Source organism: Heliconius melpomene, chromosome 16 (assembly GCF_056956725.1).
Source record: "Heliconius melpomene rosina isolate 202511_hmr_F chromosome 16, ASM5695672v1, whole genome shotgun sequence".
NCBI classification, from domain to species: domain Eukaryota; kingdom Metazoa; phylum Arthropoda; class Insecta; order Lepidoptera; family Nymphalidae; genus Heliconius; species Heliconius melpomene.
The window spans coordinates 9,989,090-10,015,663 of NC_140404.1; the positions used below are offsets into that span (position 1 = coordinate 9,989,090).

Sequence of the window (26,574 nt, forward strand, 5' to 3'; positions counted from 1 at the left end):
TTTCTCAGTACAGACTCCAAATTAAGTAAAGTGGTAATGGATATGGTGGAAGTTATAAAAAAATTTACAACAATTTTAATTAATTAATCAATGTATATTTTTTGAATTTTGAATTTAAAACTATAGCGTGAATCCTACTTTTCTAGAAACCTTATAAAAATATGAATTTAGCGGGATTTGAACCCGCGCCTCTTGGAAACCGTCGAAGTGCGAATCCTCACTAAATATTTACTGACCATTTCGACGTGAACATAAATATTTGGCAGGCGTCTCACATTAGTCCGGTGTGCGTAACATTAAAATTTCGTGTAATAGGAGATAAATCTTAACGCCATTACCGACGAGGGGACAGGTGTTTTTTTTTCTAAACCGGATATTCGGCGGGCCCTTTAATTTTGTACATGTTACTATTATATATGGAACATGGTGGTGACTTACTTTTTGTTTTTCTTTTTTATTTCATAAAATGACACTCCGTTCTCTACTTTTCGCCAGATTTCGAGAGCATATAAAGTGATATAACTCAACTTCCGGAAATGAAAATAATTCTACCGAGTAGGTATTGATTAAAACCTTCATTTATTCTCTTATAATTACAGTTTCTTCTCTTGGTTTTTATTATAAGCTTTTATTTGACTTGCCATAATATAAGAAATCTTTCAAGCTCAATTTAATCCTGATTGTTTAAAGCTCGTTCTTAAAATATTTCTATAACAAAATCATATATCACAAAGATAAATTTTCTACAAAATAGTATACTTATTAATACTATTTTGTAGAAAATTTATAGAACAGTCGTTAGATATACATTTCATAAGAATGGTGACTCATTTCAACTATCATACGAACATGACACACTAATTCGCAACTCTACTATAGAGCAGAGTGGCGCAGTGGAAGCGTGCTGGGCCCATAACCCAGAGGTCCGTAGATCGAAACTACGCTCTGCTAATTCCTTTTTTGGATTTTTTTTCTTTTTTATTTTAGTTTGCAATTTTCTTTTTTTTTTTCAAATATTTTTTAATGATAAAATATATTTTTTTTTAGATATTTTGAAAACTGGGTTGGTACCTAGCCTGGCCTGGTAATGGAAGAACGAAATGATGAATCACTAACTTTTTTTTATTTATTACGCAATATTAAGATAAGATAAGAAATTACTAGCAAATCCTTATTTTTTATTATTTTATATTTTCTTATAATTTTTACCTTATGTTTTTGTTAAGAAATATAATAATTATTATGTTTATTTCTAGATACAACGATTATAAAGTAGCTTTAGTAAATAGCTATAATATAATTAATTCCTTTGAGGGCTCTGTCGCTTCTAAGTAGGATGTACTCGTATGTTAGATAAGTCGTATTAACGTTTCAGAGGGAATTTATACGTTAACTAATATACATTTTAATGACTTTACCATTTTCATAAGAAGTTTGACCTATTTCTTTATAATTACAATGTTTATATTAAAATAACTTTTATGTATGTATCTATACAAGACTTATTTGTTGCTTTTTTTTCGTGATCATAAACTAAAGAAAAATATATTACGTTGGTTAATCGATTTTACAATAAAAAAAACAATTACAGCATTATAATAACAATGAAATATTAGATAGTTATAATATACAGGTAAAATTTTAATTAAAAATCAAACAAATTATGTAAATTTCTATTTATATTGTTTTTAATTATATTTTAAAAATATTAATTTTTATTTATATTTTTTTTGTAATTTTTCTCAAAAATCAAAATAAAACAAAATGTCTTAAATAAATAGAGAAACCTCATTATTAAAAATCCTTCACATACTTCTACATATATATATATTACCAAATTCCCCCCTACATTATTACTACGGCTATTACCGTCTGAGCAATCACGCAATCTGTCACCTCTGCTAGTGCCAGCGCCTGTTCCAGTTCAGATCCAAAGTGGCGCGACGAGTGTCTTAATCGTAGTCAGCCTTTGAGCTGGTGGTACCTACATGCTAATTTTCCATATTCTTGGTCCTTTATTGTACTTAGTAAGAGCAGAGAGAGAGTAGAGATCAGAATATTATATTTAGTTATTAATAAATCACCTTATTTTTAGTGTAGGTGCGAAACTATAAGAAATATTATTGAATTATATTAATCAAACGTGATAATTAATATTTAACAAGCAATCCAAAATGTAGTTTTTATTATAATAAAAAGGAAAAATATTAAAATTAATGGATTTTGTTCAATTAGGTATTATTTATTTTTGTATTTAATTTGATATTGATAGCTTCACTTAATACCTGCCTCCACATATTTCGATTTTATTTATATCATAATAGCTTTCATAGCTTTGACTAACTTAAGCTGTGCTTTGGAAGCAGAGCCTTATAGTCCTCTAGTCTTTGGAACAAGTCTTACGCCTTGGAACTGATACTATTAGTATTGTATTCTAGAATTCTAGTCAAAGAGAATTCTCTGCCTCTGTTTTGTAACACACTGCTTCCTTCAGCTTTCAAGATTGCTTTTGAATATGTTTGTAGAGAAACAGCAAAGATTTATTGCGATTATTTGATTTTTGTATTTGAAAATAAACGTGATGATTGGGGAAAATGGAGAATCCTATTCAGACGAAAAATGGAGAATTAAGTGTCTTAACTCTAAGTCTCCTTTAATCTAGTTCTGCTACTGTTGTGTTTTTTCATTATTCCGTAATTTGTAGGGAAGAAAGGGAAAACTTGATAAGGTCTTTCGTATTTTAAGAAGGAACATATATGTATCATATACATATATTTTAATAATATCATATACATATTTTAATGAGTACTACCACTATCAACTCTATAGTGAGGTAAATCCCAATCGGGCCACAATGGTCTGTAATATTCATTAACTTTATATTAACTGAAAATACCTTTTAACGTCGGTAATACGGTTTTAACCTATATTTCCATTCTATTCTTACGAAGCATTAGAACGGACGACCTCAATATTTTCATTATCAATATAAGGAAAAGGATTAAAATGGTACGAGTATAAAGCAATATTGTATGATATTCTATTAGATACAGCCGTATTTATTTTGTTATTTTTTAATAGAAAATCATATTATTTTTTCTTACTTTATGCCTAACATGGCAGTGTAGGCAGAAATTAGACACTCCGTTTTTCGCTTTCCATCAATCTTTCGGAGAGACATTGTAGGTTGCGTAACGAAACAGAACGCCAAGATCTTGCTAGATCGGGAAATAGAAAATATTCCTCGGCCCGGGTGGGCAGCGATACTACTTCTATTACAAGTATAAAAGCTTAGTCCAGAATTAAATGATGATTTCCCATAAACCTCAACTTTTTGAGCTCAATCACTACAATTCTGTGTGTGTTCAATATTTTAACAACATATGTAACATAAGCGATATATAATTTAAGTTTCAGTTTACACTGGTGGTGGTACCACCCTGGCTACCGGGTAATCCCCGGTAAAGGGTGAAATTAGAAAATTTCGAGCGTGCCGTTGCCTAGCAACGGGGCCCCGCTCTAATGAGTAAATACGAGATCGTGTCAATAAATGTATAATTGTAAATGGATGCTGCGAAATTAAAGGCCGTTAAACGTTAATTGTTATTTAACCACGTGGACATATAGTTATTATTGTGTTTGACTTGCGTTGCTTTTATATATATTTAATAGTTATTTTTACAGTGGAGTTAGAAACACTGCGTTCCTGGCCGGCACCCTGTGTTCACTGTTAAGTTTGATTAAATGTCTATATTTTCTGCTATTTGAACCATTATTCAATTCACATGTGTAGGCGGAAGTATGTACTTTTGACTAACGGAAAGAATACGAGTATATAAAATATATTTTTTCTAAGTAGCCCTTCAAAGTCACGAGAAAAACCTGTTACGTACATTAAAAAACATATATATGTATCGTTAATTATATATATTGTAAATAATATAATAATTATATTTGCCTCGTGTATGAAAATGTTCGAAGGCTTCATACAATGATAATTATATTGACTGACAGACGAATACCACATCAGTATATCGGAACCACGGACTACTGACTACTGCAGTACTGTATGCAAAATGTAATTCGGAATTATTCGCGTTGGCCGACACCGCCTCTTCACGCCAGCATGGTAAATTAAGGATTATTATACGAGTACTATTATACTTGCCTGTACTATCCTATGTTGTGCTATTATTATTTTTTTCAGCTTCCACTGTATCCCGTGTATAGCAGGATAGGCAGAGGGAGCCTAGTGTTATGACACATCATTTGCCACTGTCCGCTGAATTCCGAAGGCATTACGTGTTGAGTGGCTGATCTCGATCTCGCGGTTTGCATCGACACCAGAACGAACATATTTCATTTCCTCGTGTGATAATCATGTACCGTAAGTAAACGTGACAGGTTGTGGATTCGAGGAAATTAATTTATTTCATATTATTTTAATTTCTACGCCCTGGCACCAATGTAAAAACCCGGCGTTAAGTTCCACTACTCAACACACAATGTCTTTCGCGTATCATAGCCACCCACAAAGAAATCTTAACAAAAATATATCTAATAACAAATATTAAAGTTTATTCTGCAACACATAGAAGACGTACCTTGCATTATGAAACAACTCCATTGAATAATAGCACGTGGGCGATACTACTGCTTAAGTATTTTATACGCGTTCGTAAATTTGACCTCGCGAAGATAAATAAATCTTATACTGTAGAGTGCAATTATATGGAATGAAACTGGGTTCTAGTTTCTATGTTTATAGTACCATTGTTTTTTTTTTTCAGATACATTTACAGGCTTATGGGTATCGTCTGTTAAAATTAATCATAGATTGTCGTGTTAGAGTTAATTTATATTTCATTGAGAAAATATTATAAGAAACTAAAGATACTTGTTTTTTTTGTTGTATTAAGTAGTCGTATGTTTTTAATTCATTAATATATTAACTTCTTCCACTCTTCACTTCACTTCTCTTCACTTCACTTCCGCCACTCAATACAAAATCCCACGAAAATTCGATGGAAAGTGGGGAACCAGAAGTGTCTTAACGGAAATGGAGTATTTTGTCACTAGATTCCCAGGTTCCCTCTTCCCACCCTGCTATAAGCGGAATAAAGCATGAAGCTAAAAAACGATGTAATTTTAAGTTACACCCGAAAAAACAACATATTACTTAACTTAACATGACAAAAAATATATACATCGAATCCTGCCCTTATCATAATACAATATCCGTACCACATATAAAAAAACAGGCTTGCGGTATCATATAGGGAAATATCCCCAGTGTGTCTGTGGGTATCCATCTGCCGCAGTCCCCATTTTGGTCCATTAATTTAATTAATGCCGTATTTTACATCACTATATGAACCTTACATCACTATATGAACCAATGACGGTAAACCAATCTAAGTGATGGAAATAAATAAAGTAATGTAATCTCTATTACGTTTAGCATAGAGTTTCTGTAAATGCATTTGTTATTTTGTAAACAGGTTTTTGTATGGCTGTCCGCCTAATTTATGTGTATGGATTTTAGTGTTGGGGCAATTAGTGTTGGGAATGTTTTTAGTGCGATGTGTAACATCTGTGGGTAAAGTGTGAAAAATGTATATGAACTTGTCGCCCTTTTCGTAGAGCAGGGGCGTGTGAACGTGATAGGTTATGGGTTCGAGCTCCATTCAAGGAAATATAATATTTAATATTTTGGTATCTTCGTTTTGAAGGCTCGAGGCGTAGAGTTCCGCTACTTAACACGCAATGCCTTCAGAATATAGATCGACACTAGAGTAAAAGAAATGAAAATATTAATTTAAATATTTCATGTTATCGAGTCTTACAACCACCGTTTATAGCCATGGCCACGCCTCTGGTTTCCAAACTTTTAAGATTTTCTTACCAAATCTAGTCGGGCAGGCTTCTATTCGTTCTATATTTAGCGAACATCTATTATTGTATCAGAGTCTAAGACCGGCCTTGACCGGGAAATTTTGTTTCACACAGTTACGTAGGTATCAGTGACCTTTTGAGAACGTGGGTTTTATTACTCAACTACGAAAACCTAAAGTGAAAAGTTGTATGTTTGTCTTTATCAATTTTATATCTTTATTGTATGTAACTATATAAAAATATAATTATCACACAATTTATTATGTTCATTTATATGCAAGAAGTACAGAGACCAAGTTAAGTCTTTTTATCCAAGAAAATTCTTAAATATTTCCTATAATATACCTTTCAATTTTACCTTTAAAATTCACACATACTTTTCATTAAATTTGAACCTACTGACTTCAACATAATAATAATTTTGACTCTATTCTTATGCAATATATATACAAAACCGGTGTAATATTACAACTGATAACAAATTAACACCCAATCACTCAAGATAAGTAAGATAAGAGTAATCTAAGACGTTACAGTTAATCTTAATTAACAAATCTCTATAATTAAAGTCAGTTTAATTAAATTAATAACGTAAATTATGTTCATTTCTATGCGAAAAATAAAGATATGAAGTTAACTCTTTTCAACTAGGAACAAAAATTTTTTTTTTTCTAAATATTTTCTTTCAATTTTCCCTTCAGAATTCGTACGTACTTTCGCTATATCATATTTGAACCAGCTGACATATACATGTAATAATTTTAACATCCTCCTTATAAATGTATATAAACAAAACGGATGTAATATTACAACTGATAACAAATTAACAATTAATCCATCAAGATAAGCTTAATCTACAACAAGACGTTACAATTAATCTCAATTATAAAATCTCTACAATTAAAGTCCATTTAAGTAAATTAATAACTTAAATTACATTATAAGCATGAGAAATGCCATCGGTATTCCAATCAAGTAGAACACGTGGAGCACGCGATTCCTTTGAGGCGATGCAGCACATATTGAAATTTCATAACGGGAACTTGACTCACACGTGTCCTTAGTAATTAGGGGTGATTGAAATTTTTATTTGAAAAAGTTTCCCTATTATTTTTTTTCAGCTTCACATTGTATCCCGTATAAAACAGGATAGGTATAGGGAGCCTAGTGTTAAGACACTCCGCTTCGCACTTTCCACCGAATTCTGGAGGCATTGTGCGATGCCTTGAATTAAAAAAAAGCGACACTTATTTCAGGCTTAGTTAAGATTTTGTGTTTTACTGGAGGCAAGAGTCAATATGAAATAGCCACCACTTTAAAGGTGGCTAGTTCATATTGACTCTTGCGACCGAGCTTATACAGCGAGGCCGTCATGGCACAGTACGATGATCGTGGGTTCGATCCCTTCCTGTTTGAGGGGATGAATTATTATTTATTAATTTCTTCGTTTTAGCGCTAAAACAAAAATTCCAGCGTTGATTTTCGCCATTCAACACGAAGGCTTCGAACGATTCAGCGATAAGTGGGCAACAGAGTGTCGTAACACAAGGTTCCCTCTGAAGCTGATTTTAAACTGCCATATAAAGATATACTAATTAACACTACAGAGTTTCTAACACAATTTCAAATCAATAATAATACATAACAAGTATTAATATAAACATAGATACAATATATACGTAGATCGCCTTCAAGAACTGCATTATCGTATATCCATATCTACATATATAATATAGTTCTAAATCATAGCATTGTAACCACGCTATAGATAATTAAGGAGCAATTTGTCATTGAACTGAGGCGAGCTTACATTAGCTAAGCCTGTGGGCTGTTGACCTTTAATACGTCATTAGTTACCGTCAGTGGGCTTAAGAAGGTTTGTGTAAAGGATTGAAAAAATATATTCTTTACAATTTTGTAAAGAGTATTTTTACTCTTTCTTAGATTCCACCCACATATAATGATATTGTCCAAATAGATTAAAAAGAACAATAAACAAAAAAAATATATAGTCAGTTAAAACTAAATGACACGGACATAGTCCGTAATCCGTAGTGTAATTAAAATAAAGTCTTTCAATAAAAAAACAATATATAATAGGACAGACAGAGGGCACTTAGTGTCAAGACACTTCGTTCTCTTCATATATTACGAAGCTACATAATTTATTATAAAGTTGTTTGTCTCGGGTCTTGTTAAACTAAGCATAACTTTAAAACGCATAAAATGGCGAACATAATCCTATAATCCCTCTAATGATATATAATCACATACATAAACAGGTGAGATAAAATAATGAAAATTTTGTTACGATTTCTTTCTACAAGTCAGTGCTATAAATTTTCGTCTACAAAATTTTAGCATTTACTTTTAATAAATTCATTTAGTTCAAAGTATTATTAGTATTTGTGTTTAACTTATGGACAACAGTAAATCGACTATAATGTATTCAAACAAAGTTACTACCACACAAGAAATATCAAATCAAATGTCTTTGTCTACCACAAAGGGAACCTGGGAACCTTGTGTTAAGACATTCCGTTCCCCACTAAAATTAAATGTAAAAATACAAACTAATACAAAACCGTGCTTTAAAATCTTTATGTACCCTCAACTATTATAAAACACACTACCGATAAGAAAACACATAATATCCCGACATAAAAAGAAAGAAGTACAATCAAATTTACTTCATAAGTGCAATGAATGCAACATTGTTTATTTACCATCGTTATAAAAGGTCTGTAATGCGTTAGAGCTACGGCGTAGCGGCGGGTGCTATAGTAACGCAGTCGGCAGTCGTCTCCGCGAGCTCGCGCCGCGTAGACGTACGCTACGCCCGTTACCGTTACCGCTACCGTTACCGTTGGATAACGTAATATTTTGTGAAGCAGATTAACCCTTTCGTTACCGAATTCCTTTGAAATTTTAATTAATGTACGTCTAAGATGTGAGCGTTAGTGTTTTGGTGATGTGAAGTGCATTTTTATGTATGAGTTGGAAGTTTTTTTTTTTAAATAAATTTTGTAAATAAATCGTTTTGATGTAAGTGTCAAATATTTTTATATTTATATATTTTTTGATAGTGATTATTAGTGTTTAATCCTAATAATAATTCGTGTTGGTATCCATTTATCACTTTCACTCTCAGGCGAAGTTAAGCAGGGTACATATAGATTGCCCAAATTATAAACAATAGACATTACATTATTATATTTAGCAATATTATTTTCATAGAAAATGTTAAATCAGACAAGAATTTTACGCAACTTTATCTTTTTTTACTAAATTATTAAAGTAATTATTATCTTATAACTTTAAAATACTCTATGGTAAAGGAATAATAATATAATTTTAACAGAATCATGTATATTATTTGCAGTTTTTAGAATTTTCCCATTTCTAACAATCCTCACATTATTCTATTGTGCTTGGGTCATCGACCTACAAGGTTTTCAGCCTCCGAAAGGTTTTACGTACGATATACACTTTCACAATCGCCATTTCATCTTATTCATAAAAAAAAAACGTTAAAGTGCTTATGTAATATGATTTTATAAATAGTATAATAAATTCTTAAATATTAATAGTTTATTAAATAACTTTATTTTAAATGTTTTATAGTTAAATAATTGAAAGGAAATGGCCAAAATAGACTGTACAATAAAGTAAAATCTAATTAACAACATATTTATTGATCTAATAACGAAAATATATAAAGTATCATTAATATATTTTTTTAGTTAGCTATTTGTTTGTTATATTTTTTCCAAAAAAAATCTTTGGAATGAAAACCAGCACCTACTAAAACAATTAAATTGTACTTTTGTCCCTCGTGCTTAAATCCTTTCTCTATAAACGCCGTAAAGTAAAACCTTTATACTATGTTTATTTCTAAAGGGTTGTTAATAACCCATTGCTTTGTATAGGATGTTTAGCATAATATACGCTATCAATCTTTGCATAATTCTCGGCGGGAAGTAGGTTTGGATTTTGCGACAGTTACTTATGAGATTTGAAACTTATATTTAACGATGTTAATACTATTTTGGACTTAGGTTCCCGGGTTACACCTGTATCTAGCTGCGTAGGTAGAGGGAAGGTAGTGTTAAAATACTTCCCAACCCAAATATCGAAATTTCGTGTTAAATGCTACGGTTTGTCTTGTTATCAGAGAGAGAGTAAATGAATATACTCGTAGTTCGTTCCCCTGAATGAAAATTGATCTTTTTTATTCTGTTAGTGTAGGTACAGTGAATATATTGTGTTAGACATGAAACGATTGAATAAAAAAATATACGAGTCATTTTTAAATCGACACTGAGAAAAAAATAATAGTGATGTATAATCCATCCATGTACGTGCCATAATTTTATATAGGTATATCAATATTAATTAATATTTTTTTATTTAAATTTGTTATTTTTTTTGCAAATGTTGCCTAAACCTTACGTTAACTAACATTATTACCTATTTCTTCTCGATTCTCTATTAATATAAAATATATTGAAAGTTTTACAGAAAATCTGTTATTTATCTCGCAATACGCTTTACTTAATCTCGGATCCTGCAAAGCGGTTTAAACTAACCGTCTTCCTGACGTTACTATTAAGCTGTATCGCTTCAGGTTATTGTCTTCCAGATAAAATAGATAACATAAGACCTTTAGAGAAGATAATAATAATTCTTGTACCGAAGCCAGTACGTTTCGTAAATGTGAGTTTAAATCTTAGGATAAATACATTTTCCATCTATGTCCCTTATATATTTGAAAGTTTTTGATATTAAATTATTCCTTTTATTACTTTTAATATATTTTTATCGTCTGCGTACTTAAAATGCAAAATAAATTTCTTAATGTTTACTTACTTTTTATGGGGGTGAAAGATATCTAGATAGGAATCTAGTAGCATTACTAACTTTTCTTAATAATAAACTGTAATAACAACATATTATATTTCTTAGAAGGAATAAACAAAATATTCTTAGTTTAAGAGATACAAGCGAGCAAGTAGCGACAAAGACAACAAAACATTACGAATATTACATTATTATTATATCTTATAAAACAAAGCTGGTCCCGAGATAATAATTGTGCCACCAAGTTAATATTTCCGAACAATCCAATCATGTTAAGCTGCTTATGCTGGAATGAAACAAAAGCTTGGTGTGGCTTTAGCTACCAAAGTATTCTTAATAAATTATTTAAAAAATATTTACTTTTACCTAATTTAGATATTAAATGTTCTTTCTTTAGCTTAGATTAAAAAGTAAGTTATTATATGTGTGTCTATAGAACTACTATATTTATTACCTATAGAATTATTTATAACTTGGTAGAACACTCCGTTCTTCATAGTTTGACAAAACTAAAATATAACATTACTCGGCTAAATTCGACTATATATGAACAAAATATTTTTATTTATGACTTATATGAAAAATACTCACAACCAATCAAAGTTCATAATTAAAAACCTGTAACCTCTAGAAATTGTTAGTTGAGTGAAGTAAATGATATCGGTCTAGGTCATAGCGCGGCATTGGATTCACTTATCGGGTAGGAGTACCAATTACATAGTCATTCATAAAAAATATAATATGTAAGATATATTTAATTTGTAATATAATCTTTTAATATTTTTTAGCGTAGGCTAAGGGAACCTACTGTTAACCTCGGTTACCCACTTATCGCTCAACTTTCCAAGCATTTGTCGCTTTGCCGAGCTATCGCTGCACTTTGTCTTCTTACCGAGACAAGGAAATAAAAATGTTTCATCCGGCCGAATGGGAATCGAATCCACAACCTTCGCTTCTACAATCAGCATACTAAAACTACCGATAGAAACCCAAGTTCATACGTAAAACTACAATATTAACTGTATTCGCGAACTTCTCACCATGCTAACAACTGATCGATAATGCCTTGCAGTACGTAATTCCCGTAACAACGTAGACGACGGCTACGTCAAAGAGCTTTGTGTGCTTGTTGTGATGTAAACACATTGTTAATAACATTCTAGAGGATATGTTACAGGGTGGATACTATTATTAATATATTATTTCATGATTTTGTTTTCTAAGCTTCACCCTGTATCCCGGTATAGCAGGTTAGGACGTTTCGTCGAATTTTTGAAGCATTGTATGCTCAGTAATATGTAAACTATGTAAGTGGCGGAGCTCTAAGCTGCGCTTTGCCTTGTGACCAAAGAGAAGAAATAAAAATATTAATTAATAATAATTTATTCCATCCAGTGGGAATGGAACCCACAACCGTCTCGTTACACTCACACGCTTGTGCCACTCCACCACGACGGTCTTTTGTGTTATGAAATTATTTATTAGAGCAAATTTGTCGATTTTTTTATTTCCTAAAATTTATTAAGATATATTATGGTGTTAATTGCTTAAGTTGAATATAAATATCGTATAGGTATATTTCTTGTTTTTTTTAGCAATAATTCTTATAAGAGTTTTATATTCTAATATTTTTTACGTATAGCTCTCAATTCTATGTATAAATATTTTGATATAAACAAATTATACAAAAATAATTTCGTAGAAGAAAAAAAATAGAAACTTGGAGTTGACAAAGCGCTATAGGGCCTGGTTAATGAATTCAATCTGGCTAAAAGTTTTTCGTTTTTATTTTAATGAAAGCCCTTACTTTGTTTATTGTTTGAGCCGACCCTTTTTTTAAATGTCAATATTAAATTTAATTACGTTTTATTCAAATATTTATATTAAGAGATAATCATTCATTTTTTTCGACAATTTCAATCAACCCGGTTATATTAAGACACTGTTCCTCTACGGCATTATAACGAAAAAACATATTTAGGAAATACCTACATGTAATACAAATATGAAATATTTACATGTAATATTGTCTGTCTGTTTACCGATGATAATGCCATAAGAAAACATCAATCAAAAATTGCATATATTTATGATTAGAATTGATTTTGTATAATATAAAGGAGTTCCATACCTATATATTTTTTTCGATAATTAACATTTATTGAAACTTAAGTTTAAGCAAACGGACAATTCATGGAATTCGTTAATTTAAGTTTCATTTCAACAATGAATGGACAGACGAATTGTGCCTCTCAATCGTTTTTTCCACGCTCTCGCTTACACACTCGGCTCAGGTAGAACGTGACAATGAGTTATGCTTTTTCATGCATACAGCCGTCGCTCCTCGATTTATAAAACGTTATCACGTCAAAAATAATTACAAAATAAAAAAAATGCACAACTTTTATGACAAAAAAAGATTAATTTAAAACATACTCAAATAGTTTTTCCTTTTATTTGTACAAGTACATTTTATGTATCCATTAACAGTTAAGTATTACCCAAAGAATATTTAAAATATAATAACAATGCTTATTCACGGTAGACCTTATATCCTTATAATACTAAAATTACGTGCCCACCAAGTTAGAGAACACAGCGAGTATTAAGTTCGAAACGTATGAAACAGTAAGAATATCTAATGTTACATTTTCAAAGTAGACGCGACAAGCCCAGAAAGTTTCTGTGTAACGTGCTAACATTAATTGCAGTGCTACAAAGTTGTAGTTAAGTTGCATTTGGAGTCTATATTTATAAGGTGCACGATTCTTAAGTACTTTTGAATTTGTTTTACACGCTCGTTCACGCTCTTTCCCGTATATTGGGGTAAGCAGAGGGAATCTAGTGTTAAGACCCTTTATTTAATTAAAAAAATTAATAACAAACTTAAATAAAAGCAAAATTTTCTATATTGGAAGCTCCTAGTCAAAAATTGACTTCGTAGACAGTCTGTCAACAATGAGGAAGGGGAACACTTTTATTACTCAAAGTTAAATATTAAAAAAAGATAATCCTTTATAACACTTTTGTAAATAGACATTTTTTAATAAATCAATGCTTATACCTTCATGATGCAGCTTCGTTGTTAATTGTGTTTTTTTGTATAGAAATATGTTATATACCTTATATGGCACCAGATGTGATATTCTCTTCTTCTCAATCTAATTAAGCTGATCGCACTAATCTAACTATTTAGTCGAATAGAAAAATTATATTTGTCTGTTAATAGAATAGCATATCTTGCGGAATACCTTTACTTATTACTTACTTATATGCGGAAGTTACAATTTTTTTTTGAATATATAAATATTAAAAAATAATATTAAAAAAGGCTTATTTTACCGCAATATCTTCGGAACTGAAATGGAATTTTAAAAATATCTTAAAAATACGTTTCATTACACGCGTTTTATAATCAGCATAGTTTTATAATAAACTAGCGGACCCGGACGCGGCTACGCCTGCTTGAAATATAAGAATATAATTTCTATAGAAATATAATTTCAATCTAGATGAAATGCTAAAAGTGACTATTATATTTATTTTCATAAGGATGAATATCAAAATGACGCGGTAACGAACGCGGTCGCGTAGCGACGACGGTTGTTATTAACATGGCAGAATAAATTGCATGTCAAATTAGAAAGTATTTTAATTTATTAGTATATATGTGTAATGTAATGTTATATAGCCTATAGCACTTCTGAAGAATTCAGCTTTCATACAAAACAAAAACAAAGTAAATCGGTCCAGTAGATCCAGAGATCTTAGCGTTCAAACAAACAAACAAACAAACAAACAAACAAACAAACTCTTCCGCTTTATTATATTAGTATAGATTCTGTCAAATAAATAACACATACTATTGATAGGCCTCACGTACGAAGTAACTGGAAAAAGAGACTTATTTAGCCACGTATGGAATACATCAATGAAAACGTTTTAATACTTTTAATATGAAACAATGGTGTTTAGTATGCAACCTGCTCTTTTATTGTGTGGGGATTACTATTTAAATGGTTATTTATTTTGCCTTTTGTAATCTAGTTATGGTTAGATTTATAATGATAGGTTTGAGTTCAAATTTTACAAGGGGGTTTTTTTTTTGTATATTTTTTTAGCTTAACATATTCATCTCTTGTAATTAAGAATGTATATAGATTGAACCTAATCATAAGGTATGCTATTGTCCACTTTCAATTGCAGGGAGTATCAGAGTCCAATGACGCGCTCTTATCAGTGCCCAAAAATATGATTTTAATATATTTATTCACCCGACTGGAATCGACCCGTACGAAACCGTTTCGCTATATTAGCAGTCCTTTGAAAATTAAAAATATGTACCTAGTATTAAAATTTTAAATAATTTTTTAACTTAATGCTGTATCCTAGATATAGCAGGCTAGGCAGAGAAAACCTCGTGTTAAGACACTGGTTCCCGCATTCCGCCGATTTTTCGAAATCTTTTTTGTGGAGTAACGGAACGGTGGCTTTGGAGCCAGAACGAAAAAATGAATTTATTAACGAATAATAATAATAATTCATTCCTCCAAATGAGAACAGAACCCATAACCTTCCAGTCACACCCTTGTACCTCTGCACCAAGACGGCGTCAAACATAATATAACTTAAATATTCGTAACAAACAAACGGTTAAACTATTAGTCAATACATTTTTACCTCTCACTTCATTCAGCGTAGGTGTTATGAATGAAAGGCGAATGGTGACGCACGTATTTGCATTTTGCGTGGATGTGGTCCTTGACCCAGCCAGAGCCAAGACATGGGCGAAGCTTGGACTGGATTGACAGCTTCAATGTACCTAATGGTACAGTGGTAAAATATTTTATATACAAGTGCTATAACCGTAGATTCGTAATTTAAACGTGGTTGGGTTGAACTATGAATAGATATAGTTAGTGAAAATTTCGGTTATTTTTTTATATTCTTTTAAGTCTAGATTTAAAAATATTGTCTATTAAGTATTAAATAAATATATATATTTTATATTAAAAAAGTTTTAAAAAAAACTATTTAACAAAACATTAGTGTCTAATCAAAACACCATATCCCGAATAGCAAAAAGCCTAAAACGTAGTGTCTTGACACTATTTTTTTTCTTGTTCTAAAACATAATTTTAAAAATAACTCTATACAATTTAAAGTTCACTGTCAATATCCACTATTCTATTATTTGGACGGCATCATCTCGTGTTACATGGGTAGGTCAGAACAATGAGGTCACGTTACGTACTTCCTCTTTAACGTGTGACATTCACTTCAAAAGGTTGGAATTTAGACGTGGGTTGTAACTGAATGCTTCTAGCTCTTATATAAACTTCCATTATGTATTTTATGAAGTCATTTTGTTCTTGAAGGAATTTTCTATAACCCTTGTGGCTCAGTGGGATGGTTCAAGAGTTATGGGTTCGATGTGAACTGGGGGAATGATTGTTTAAATTGAAAAAAAAAAAAATCCTAATCATAAGCTTTATCTGCTAGTATATTGCCATATGTTTATATTTAGTATAAAATACGTGTTTTCGTTCATTTTCTAATAAATTATCTAATGAAATAATCGTAAATATTTTCTGGTCTGTGATTTGAACTCACAACAATGGGTTAAATTAAGAACTTAACTTTAACGAAACCCGTTTCACCCAAACTACCACAACGTCAGCGCCGATTAAATAGTTCTCTAGTGTAATTAAAAGTTATAAGCCTCGCAGCTTCAGGAGTTTGAAAATTTTAAAAAGACTCTTTGAAACTTAATGCCTCATATAAATTGGTGAAATAAATGCAATTATTATTTATTATTAATATTTTTTTTTTCAGATATTTTCTGGGACATTAAATCTTCTGAATATTCTTAAGTGGATTTTTTTTAGTTATAAATTAGGCAGTGAAGTTTTAATATTATTATTTAAAATTAGATAGTAACATTTTTGTGACAGCGGAGTTTGCGAAGGGAAGTCAATACACTCTGTTCCCCACTTTCCACCCGATAAATTAAAGAGATTGCGTATTAAGAGTAACTAATACTAGTCAACGGGAAGAAAACAATAAATAAAATCTTTTCCTAATTGTAAATAAAACCCACAACCATCACCATCACGGTCATGCCCTGCACTACTGCGCCACGATGACCTCAAATATAGCATTCGTACAATGTTCACAATTGTTTCTAAACATTAAGCTCTTTTGCTAACACAAAGTTTCGAAAATCCCAAATAATACTTGAAAGATTTTACCATTTTAGTTAAGTTTCTCAATTTACATTTGACTCTAGTAGTAGTTTCTTTAATATTGTGTACAAAAGGGCTTAGTTCTACTTATGTTTTAGATTTTAGCAAGGTCAATTACGACCAATGACTTCAATCAATACTATTATAAACCTATAAAGTTTGTTTAATTGACAATATTACTTTAATCCCATTTATATTAATCTAATAATACGTAAGATTTTTCCGTTGTTATTCATTTTTAGTTTCACGCATAGAACATGGTAGGTAAAAGGAGCCTAGTGTTAAATCACTCCGCTCCCAACTTTGTGCCGAGTGAGAATCGAAACCACAACATGTCGCTTGTGCCCCTATGCCACTACCTCCATTATTATAACAACATAAAAAATAAAAAACCAAAAATAAACCATCAAATCCATTACAAGTGTCTCAAGAAACCTAACACTAAATACAAAGCCACAAACAGAATTACAAAAGAAAAGTAAACTTTTTATACTATTTACATAGAAGTCATGTAGTCATGTAGTAGTATACATTAGCCGTAGCCATTGTTGCTGGGGTCAATGACACTTGGCACGGGTCCCCGTGGTTCCTGGGCCGAGGCAGAAGTGAACAGCTTTATGTACTTTTAGTTTTCATTGTCCCATAATGTATGTATGAATGTGTGTGGACTTTGCATTTCCCTTTTTTAATTGTAAAATTTGATATATTTAATAGAGGGATTTAACCATCCCATCTTATTTATTTTATGGAAACTAATAAATTGTTAAGAAAATTCTTTATTATTTTTATAGCTGTAGTTCACATTTAGCAGGGTAAGTAAAGGAACCTAATGTTAGGATACTCTTTTCCCCACTTTTCGCCCAATCGACACATTGCGTATAGAGTTCTGCAACTTGAGGCTGCGCTATATTTATTTAATAGGTACCAGAAAATCAAAAAATCTTATATTTGTTGTATAGTTAATATTTATATTATAGATTCAAGGTAGAGTCAAAATATTTTTTAAATGAATAACGCATTCATTGGTCGTAGATTCTAATTTTAAACCGGCCCATAAAAAAATACTAATTTTAAACAGAACCACTATAGAACAATTTAAATTTCAAATATTTTCTGTTTTCTTTTGTATTAATAGATTTATAACTGCTGATTCTATGTAACATATTATTATGTATTTTTATATCCAATTTTAAATTCTCCACCAGCTACGCCATGACGCGTGCCTACAAATTACTATGAGCAGCACGCTTATTCGTGAAGTTATAAAAAATGCATCCCATACACATTGTATTGCATCTATTGTTATATTGCTTGTAAATTGCCTTTGTGTACAGTGTGTGCTATAAAATTTGCTTAAAATTGGGATACCACTTGGTTGGGTGGTTGGTTTCCTGTTTATGTAGTTCTAGAATCGAATCCGGGGTGTGTTCTTGTGTGTGTGTTGATACTAGTGATTTGCTTGCGGCTTCGCCCGAAATCACGGCAGCAATTGTGTTTGTATACGCACAAATATAGTGATGTGAGAATTACCTATAATTTAACACCCAAATTTTACCAAAAATTAAGAAAACCTAATTTAACTCACAAACTTCATCCTTTAAAATTACCTTCATTCACAATTAAAACATGCACACACACACGAAAAAATACAATTTTTAAAACAAGTATAATCCGAAGCAATTTAAAAGGCGAGCTTAAACATGATTAAAGCATAAAAAGGAGTGTTCTCAAGCCAATCAGTGTCAAGCCACACTCGAAACTTTCAGAGCCATTACACAAGCTGGGGCTAACAGCTTATTTGCATTCGCAATTAGTTTCAACGAAAATGGTACAGTATTTTGTTATTGCTGGTGGAATATTAAATTTTACGATTATATTCTAACCTAACCATTTTATGGATATATGACACTGTGAGAGAAATAGAATAGAATATTCCTATACGGTCTAGTTTTCTAATTAGAAATATCAAAAGTTATTACTCTTTATGTTTATCCTTTTATACACACATACATGTGTTCTGTAATTTATATGCTGGCACAGTATATATGTTTTTAGTAGCGATTCGCTTTCGGCTTCGCCCGCTTGAAACATAATTATTAATTTACTAATATGTAGTAGTTTTGTTTTTTAATCTATATACGAGTATATAAAAGGACTTGTCCTCACTGACTGAGGTAAGACGCACTCACAGCCGTAACCGCTGTTGATACAAATGTGGAATTTGGACAGATGTTTACTTTCGTAATCTAGACATCCACTAAGAAGGGATTTTGAAAAATTTTCACCCTAAAGGGGTGAACCAGGGGTTGAAAGTTTGTATGGAAAAAAAATTAAATCGGCACCGATTCTTATAAAATTTGTAATTTAGATTTTTAAAAATATTTAATTGAACACGTGTTTCATCGTTTTCTATAATTCTCCCCTTAAGGGTGCAAAAAATGGGGTTGAAAATTTGTATGGAAAAAATCTTAAATCGTCACCGATTTTTATAAAATTTGAAATTTGGACTCTTAAACATATGTAATTGAACATGTGTTTCATGGTTTTCTAGAATTCACCCCCTAAGGGTGCAGATAAGGGGATGAAAGTTTATATGGAAAAATCTTTAAATCGCCACCGATTTTTATAAAATTTGAAATTTAGACTCTTAAAAATATTTGATTGAACACATTTTTCATGGTTTATTAGAATTCACCCCTAAATAAGCTAGCGAAGCTGCTAATCTTAAGCCATTTTTTATTCAAGTTCATAAAAAATACATTGCAGTTAAGAAAATTCTACTTAAATAATACTAGTACAAATAAAACCTATTAAAATATTTAAAAGCTTTACAAGTTTAAAGCTAAAAAAAGAACTAAATAAACAAGTTTATTAAATCAGTATAGCTATTGACGCTCGAGCAATATTGAAATTTCGGATAAGCACTAACTAAATAGTGAATAACCAATGTTTAAACACAGACAGACAGAGTATTTAACAGCATGTGCTCCAGACGAGTTGTTTACAAACTGAAACGAGTTCCAAACGGATGTACGGCATACTGGAACTTTCAATTAAATTTTCAGCTGAAGAGAAGATAGTTTGACGGTGATTGATGGTCTTTATGATGAATTGATGAAATAAGTTTGGAGTTCAGATGACCTAGATCTTCGCTTATCAGTGCTCCCGTTGATTGCTTCTTAGTCTTCGTCTTTGGAAAGTTATCGTATCGAACGCTATTGCTTCTAAAATATTACTGTACAAACATATTCTAAACTATCTATACGAATATCTATACTAATATAATAAAGCGGAAGGGTGTGTTTGTTTATTTTAAACGCTAAGATTTCTGAAACTACTGGTCAAAGGTGTGAGTTGTGAGTTCGATTCTCATTCGGGGAAAGAATTATTTAATAATTGCCTCACTCTGGTTAGGGGGTATCGCGTTAATCATTTCGATTTAACCCACAGTGGGTCCTGTGCCCCTGCGGTTAGGTATTTTGGGCTCTTAGGCGATGGGTTTGGTAAAAGCTTGTATACTAAGTTAGCCTACTGTATTATTATGTTATATAGATGAAGCTATTCGTAAATTCAATATGGATTTGCAGAATGTTGCTAGTTGGAGCAGGTCTTATGGCCTATCTGTTAATCCTGGCAAATCACAGGTTAGTATCATTGGTAGTACTAAGCAGTTAAAAAAACTTAATATGAATGACCTTCCTACTATACAGTTCGATGGTACTGATTTATCTGTTAGACCGACCGTTAAAAACCTTGGGATCTTTTTAGACAACTCACTATCTTGGTCAGCGCAGATAGCTGAGGTGAGCAGAAAACTATTCGCTAATATCGGAGGCTTGAAAAGATGGAAATATTTTCTACCTATGAAAACCAAAACTACTCTAGCTCATACACTACTGCTACCGATTTTAGATTATGCTGACTCTTGTTACCCGGATTTATCTGAGGAGCAATTGAATAAACTAGAGCGGTTACAAAATCTATGTATAAGATTTATTTTTGGCCTGCGTAAATATGATCATGTCTCCGATTACCGTCGTCAGCTAGGATGGCTTCCTATTAGACTTCGCCGCAATTATCGTATGCTTACTCTTCTTTATTCGATCCTTTACAATCCTTTCGCTCCCTCTTATTTAAAAGAGCGATTCAACTTCCTTGCTTCCGATTCTCTTCTACACCTTGAACTAAGGTCGCGAAGTGATAACCTCCTCAAACATCCAACCTGCTATACCCACTTCTTTTCCAACTCCTTTACTGTGAAAGCTGTTATTCTCTGGAATGCACTTCCTACTGAAGTGCGACATTCAATGTCACTTAACATATTTAAAAGACGTCTAAAACAACACCTTTTTAATTTAGAAAATTTGTAGACTCTTCTATCTATTAATTATATTGTACATATTATATCATATATTGTATTATATTATATGTAGCATTTGTTTGTATAAGTTTATATATGTTTGTATGTATGTATTTATAAATTAATGTATTTGTGTATTGTGTATGAGCTTATGTATTTTTGTATATATCATAAGTATTTTATGTGTTTACTTAGTATTATTATTATTATTATTTAGTTTGCACTTACGTTATTCCACCCTTCTCTTCTTATATTTTAAGTCCTTTGCTGTTACCAAAGGTTGCCTGGAAGAGACTGCTTGAAGCAATAAGGCCGCCTTTGCATACTTGTTTTTTTATGTCTTTTCTGTTCTATTTGTTTTATTCTTTTTCTTCTATTTGTGTGCAATAAAGTATAAACTAAACTAAACTATTATGCATCATTTATTATGATTAAAAACACTACTAGTGCGAAGTAGAAAAAATACAAATATTTAGTATACTTAGTATATTTAGTATTTATAAATAGAAAAACAACTAAACCAATCGTGACTTTTGGCACGCAAGTCGCGTGCGGTATTGAAACGGATACAGGTAGCCTAATGAAGTAATTTTTAAGTAATACCTATAATAAGAAAGAATACATATAATGAAACCGTCGTGGCGTAGCGGCACAAGGGTGTGACTGTAACGCGACGGTTGTGAGTTCGATCCCCACTCGAGGAAATGAAATATTTATTTACGTTTACATTTCCATTTCTTCGCTCTGGTGTCGAGGCAAAGCTTGGCGTTGAGTTCTGCCAGTCAACACGAAATGTCTCCAGAATCCGGCAGAAAGTGAGGAACGGAGTATCTTAACACTAGGTTCTCTCTGCCTACGCTTCTGTGTGCGGGATACAGCGTGAAGCTGATTTAATTTTGATTTTTTTTATATTAATTCAATGGTGCTATGGTATCCTAAAATTATTTATTTATTTATTTATATATACTTTATTGCACAAAATTACAAAAAAACAATGTACAAAAGGCGGGCTTAACGCTAAAAGCATTCTCTCCCAGCCGACCTTGTCATGTGGGATAATGAGTATGCAGGTGTGCAGAAGTAAAATATACATACATATACATACATACACATCCAATAAATATATAAATATACATATAATAAATAGTTATACATATAATATATAATTATAATAAAATATTACGGATATTATAAATAAAAGAAATAAAAAAAAAATACATAAAAATATAAACCATATAATAATATAGCATACCATATATACTCCAATATATACAATTAATTAAATAGATGAATATTATATATTTATGTTATTTTTAAAAAAATACTCTTTTACCCGGCGCTTGAATACCTCACGAGAGGGAGCTTTTCTTATGGGCTCGGGTAGCTCATTCCATAGCCTGACACCGGCGACCGCAAAGGAGTCAGACATGAACCCTGACGTATGCCGGGGTGTGGACAGCATAAAATTGGATTGGGAACGTAAGGATGTATCGTGGAAAGAGGAAAGGAAGGAAAAGTCAGAAGATAGATAAGTGGGAGACTGAGGATTGAAGAGGATGGAGTAAAGTAAACAAAGGACTCTAGACTTCCTGCGATCAGCCACAGAAAGCCAGCCAAGCTGCCTCCTATAAGATGATATACGGTCATACTTGCGGAGGTTATAAATAAAGCGTATACAAGTGTTGAGTATCCGCTCGAGCTTGTTTACCAGTTCTTTATTCATATCCAAGGAGCAAGCATCACCGTAATCAATAATAGGAAGCAGCAAGGTATTGACCAACTGTAGTTTGGTCTGCACAGGTAAGAAATTTTTGAGGCGCACCATTGAGTGCAAGGAAGCGTAAATTTTGCGGGACATATCTGCCACATGATTGCTCCAAGTTAATTTATTATCAATTATAATACCTAAGTCTTTTACAGTGGTGGTGAAATTGATGACCGTGCCATTATATGTTAAGTTGGGCAGTTTGCTGTAATCGAGCTTGGCTAGCTGTCGCGAGCTGCCGATAATTATAGCCTGACATTTGTCAGGATTAACATTTATTCCGTATTTGGACGACCAAATCGAAATGTTACGAAGATTATTGTTAAGAGAATTAACAACACCAACAATATTATCTACACTAGCGTGTTCATAAAGCTGCAAGTCATCAGCATAAAGATGGTATCGAGAGGTTATAACGGAAGTGATGGAGTTAATGAATAATGAAAAAAGAAGAGGAGATAGAATACCGCCTTGAGGGACACCAGCTGTCACATCATGCCAGTCAGAAGAGGTCTGGCCTACACGAACCGACTGCCGACGCCCCTGAAGATAAGACGAAAACCATTGTAAAGCTGTGCTGGAGACGTTAGCGCAGGATAAGAGTGCAATAAGAAGATCATGGTCTACGGCATTGAATGCATTACTGAAATCTATTAAAATAAGCACAGTTAAGTGCTTATTTTCCATTGCTGATCTAACGTCTTCAGTGACTCTCAGTAAAGCAGTAGTGGTGCTGTGACCAGTTCTAAATCCGGACTGTAGAGGGTTTAATAGATTGTATTTAGAAAAATGCCTAGAGATTTGTTGGTAAGCGGTGGATTCTAGAATTTTAGAGAGGAAAGGTAGGATAGAAATGGGACGAAAATGTGACGGTAGCGTAGGATTAGATATTTTAGGAAGTGGGAGAACAAATGCCTTGCGCCACATCACGGGAAACTGACTAGAGGAAAAAGAAAAATTAATAATGTGGGTTATTACAGGAACAAGGATGTGTAAAATAAGGGTGATCATACCACGACTAATATCGTCAGATCCTACCGCTTTAGAGGAGATAGCTAGAATGGTTTTCTTGGTATCATTATCACTGATAGAAGAAAAGGTAAAGGTAGGGAGGTTAATTTTCGGCAAACTGTGAATTTCAGAAAGAGTACAGGATTTAACACTAATATCAAGGGCAGAAGATGATGAAAAATGCATATTCAGGACATTCAAATTAAGATCAGGATTAATTGAGGAAGATGAAAGTTTGCCAATACCGAGGGACTTTAAAAATTTTAAAGTCGCTTCGGGAGAAGAATTGCGTATTTTATTAAAGATGTATTGGCGTTTTAATTTTCTACCCAACTGGTTACACTGATTCCTTGCAGCCTTATAAATGGACCAATTGAGATCACATCGATTGTTTTTAAATTTTGAAAAAGCCCTATCTCGCTTAGCCCTGGCTTTACGAAAATCGTCGTTAAACCATAAAGCTGGTTGGTTTTTGATTCGGATGAGTTGGATTGGTGCATGTCTGTCAAACAATCCAGTTATGTTTGAGGTCAACAGATCAACTTTCTCATCGATCGAACACAACACTTCGATCGCCGACCAGTCAATGCAGGAAGCATCGCTCTTAAGCTTCTCATGATTAAGGTTGGTGAAACTTCTAATTGAAAGAGTTTGTGGTTTTGGCTTGGGTGATTTTACTTTTAATGACGCAAAAACAAGGTCATGGAGAGAAAAACCTGGAGCAGAAAATTGACCAAATTTGGTGACAAGATCAGAATTTGATGTGATTATTAGGTCAAGCAGTGTATCAACATTGTTGGTGTGGTGAGTAGGGTTAAGTGGTAATAAATTTAAATTAAGTGACTCTAACATACAGTTAAGTTTTCTCGCTCGAGTATCATTTCGCAAGAGACACGTGTTAAAATCACCTGAGATTATAAGATGGGAGTAGTTAGCTAAAAGATCTTCGAAAAGAATCTCTAAGTTATTAAAATAATTACTATTAGGTGGGCAGTACACAACCCCAAGGGCAAACTTTACTCCTAGGTTTATTTCGATAAATATATATTCTAAGCACGATTCAGGTGAAGGAGTCGATTGACAGATGATTTTATACGAAATGTGACTTTTTAAGTATATGGCAACCCCACCGCCGACCCTTTCTAGACGATCGTTTCTTATTAGTATGTAGTCCGGGACAGAAAAGCAAGTAGATTGTAGTGAAGGTTTTAGCCAAGATTCGGAGATCAAAACGGCATGGATGTTATTTTGGTTGAAAGTGGTATAAAATTCGGAAAAGTGAGCAGGGATGCTCTGCGCATTAATGTGACAAAAATTAAAGTTTTTATGAAGCGGTGCAAATTCATTCGAAAGAACTATGTCAAGCGACAAACTGGGGTCATCCAAACTACAAAAGGAGCTACTGGATAACTCGTCATAGCTGAGCGCGGAATGATAAGAATCGATACTTGAATCCATAATATAATATTAAAAAAATAAAATTAAAATATATATATATATATATACAAATATATTAAAATGAAAAATATAAATTTAAATAAATTACAATAAATATATATAAATAAAATAGTATGTTATAATTAAAAAAATATATATATATTAGATAAAACAAAAATAAATTAATTGTAAAGTGAATATGAAATAAACACACACATGACCTGATGGCTCGAGAAAATAAAAAGAAAAAATGTATATAAAACAAAATGATCATATCAGACTTAAACTAATGCTGTAATGATTAAAATGTATTCACATACATCCCACGACCTTAACTACAAACAATAAAAACTAAGTTACCAAAATACTGCTGTCCGTGTCACAAATATATTAACTTACTAATGACAGTTGACACTGACAGATAACATTAAGCAAGAAAGTTGTAAACACTAAAAGTAAACAGAACAAGAAAAAACTCATACTACCTATTATTGAAATATTATACTATTATAAAATAAAGAATAGTAAAGATTACATATTGCAATTACATAAGATACTTTAATAACAATAACCAGCATCAACAGAACAAGAAAAAACACATTCTACATATTATTATGTGAAATAAAGTATAGTAAAGAGTACATATTGCAATTACATAAGAAATTTTAATAACAACAACCGGCATCAACAGAACAAGAAAAAACACATATTACATATTATTATGTGAAAAAAACTATAGTAAAGAGTACATATTGCAATTACATAAAATATTTTAATAACAATAACCGGCATCAAAAGAACAAGAAAAAACACATACTACATATTATTATGTGAAATAAAGTATAGTAAAGAGTATATATTGCAATTACATAAAATATTTTAATAACAGTAACCGGCATCAACAGGACAAGAAAAAACACATACTACATATTATTATGTGTATATTATTATGTGAAATAAAGTATAGTAAAGAGTACATATTGCAATGACATAAAATATTT

The 26,574-nt window shown here is 31.9% G+C and overlaps 1 protein-coding gene and 1 non-coding gene across 13 annotated transcripts in view; both read left to right on the forward strand.

Moving 5' to 3' along the window:
- Positions 1-26,574, forward strand: part of LOC146530999 (uncharacterized protein CG43867) — a 267,484-nt gene that overhangs the window by 149,302 nt on the left and 91,608 nt on the right. The gene's annotated exons all lie outside the window — the stretch shown is intronic.
- Positions 880-951, forward strand: TRNAM-CAU (transfer RNA methionine (anticodon CAU)). The gene has a single exon. It is a non-coding gene; the product is annotated as a tRNA-Met (tRNA).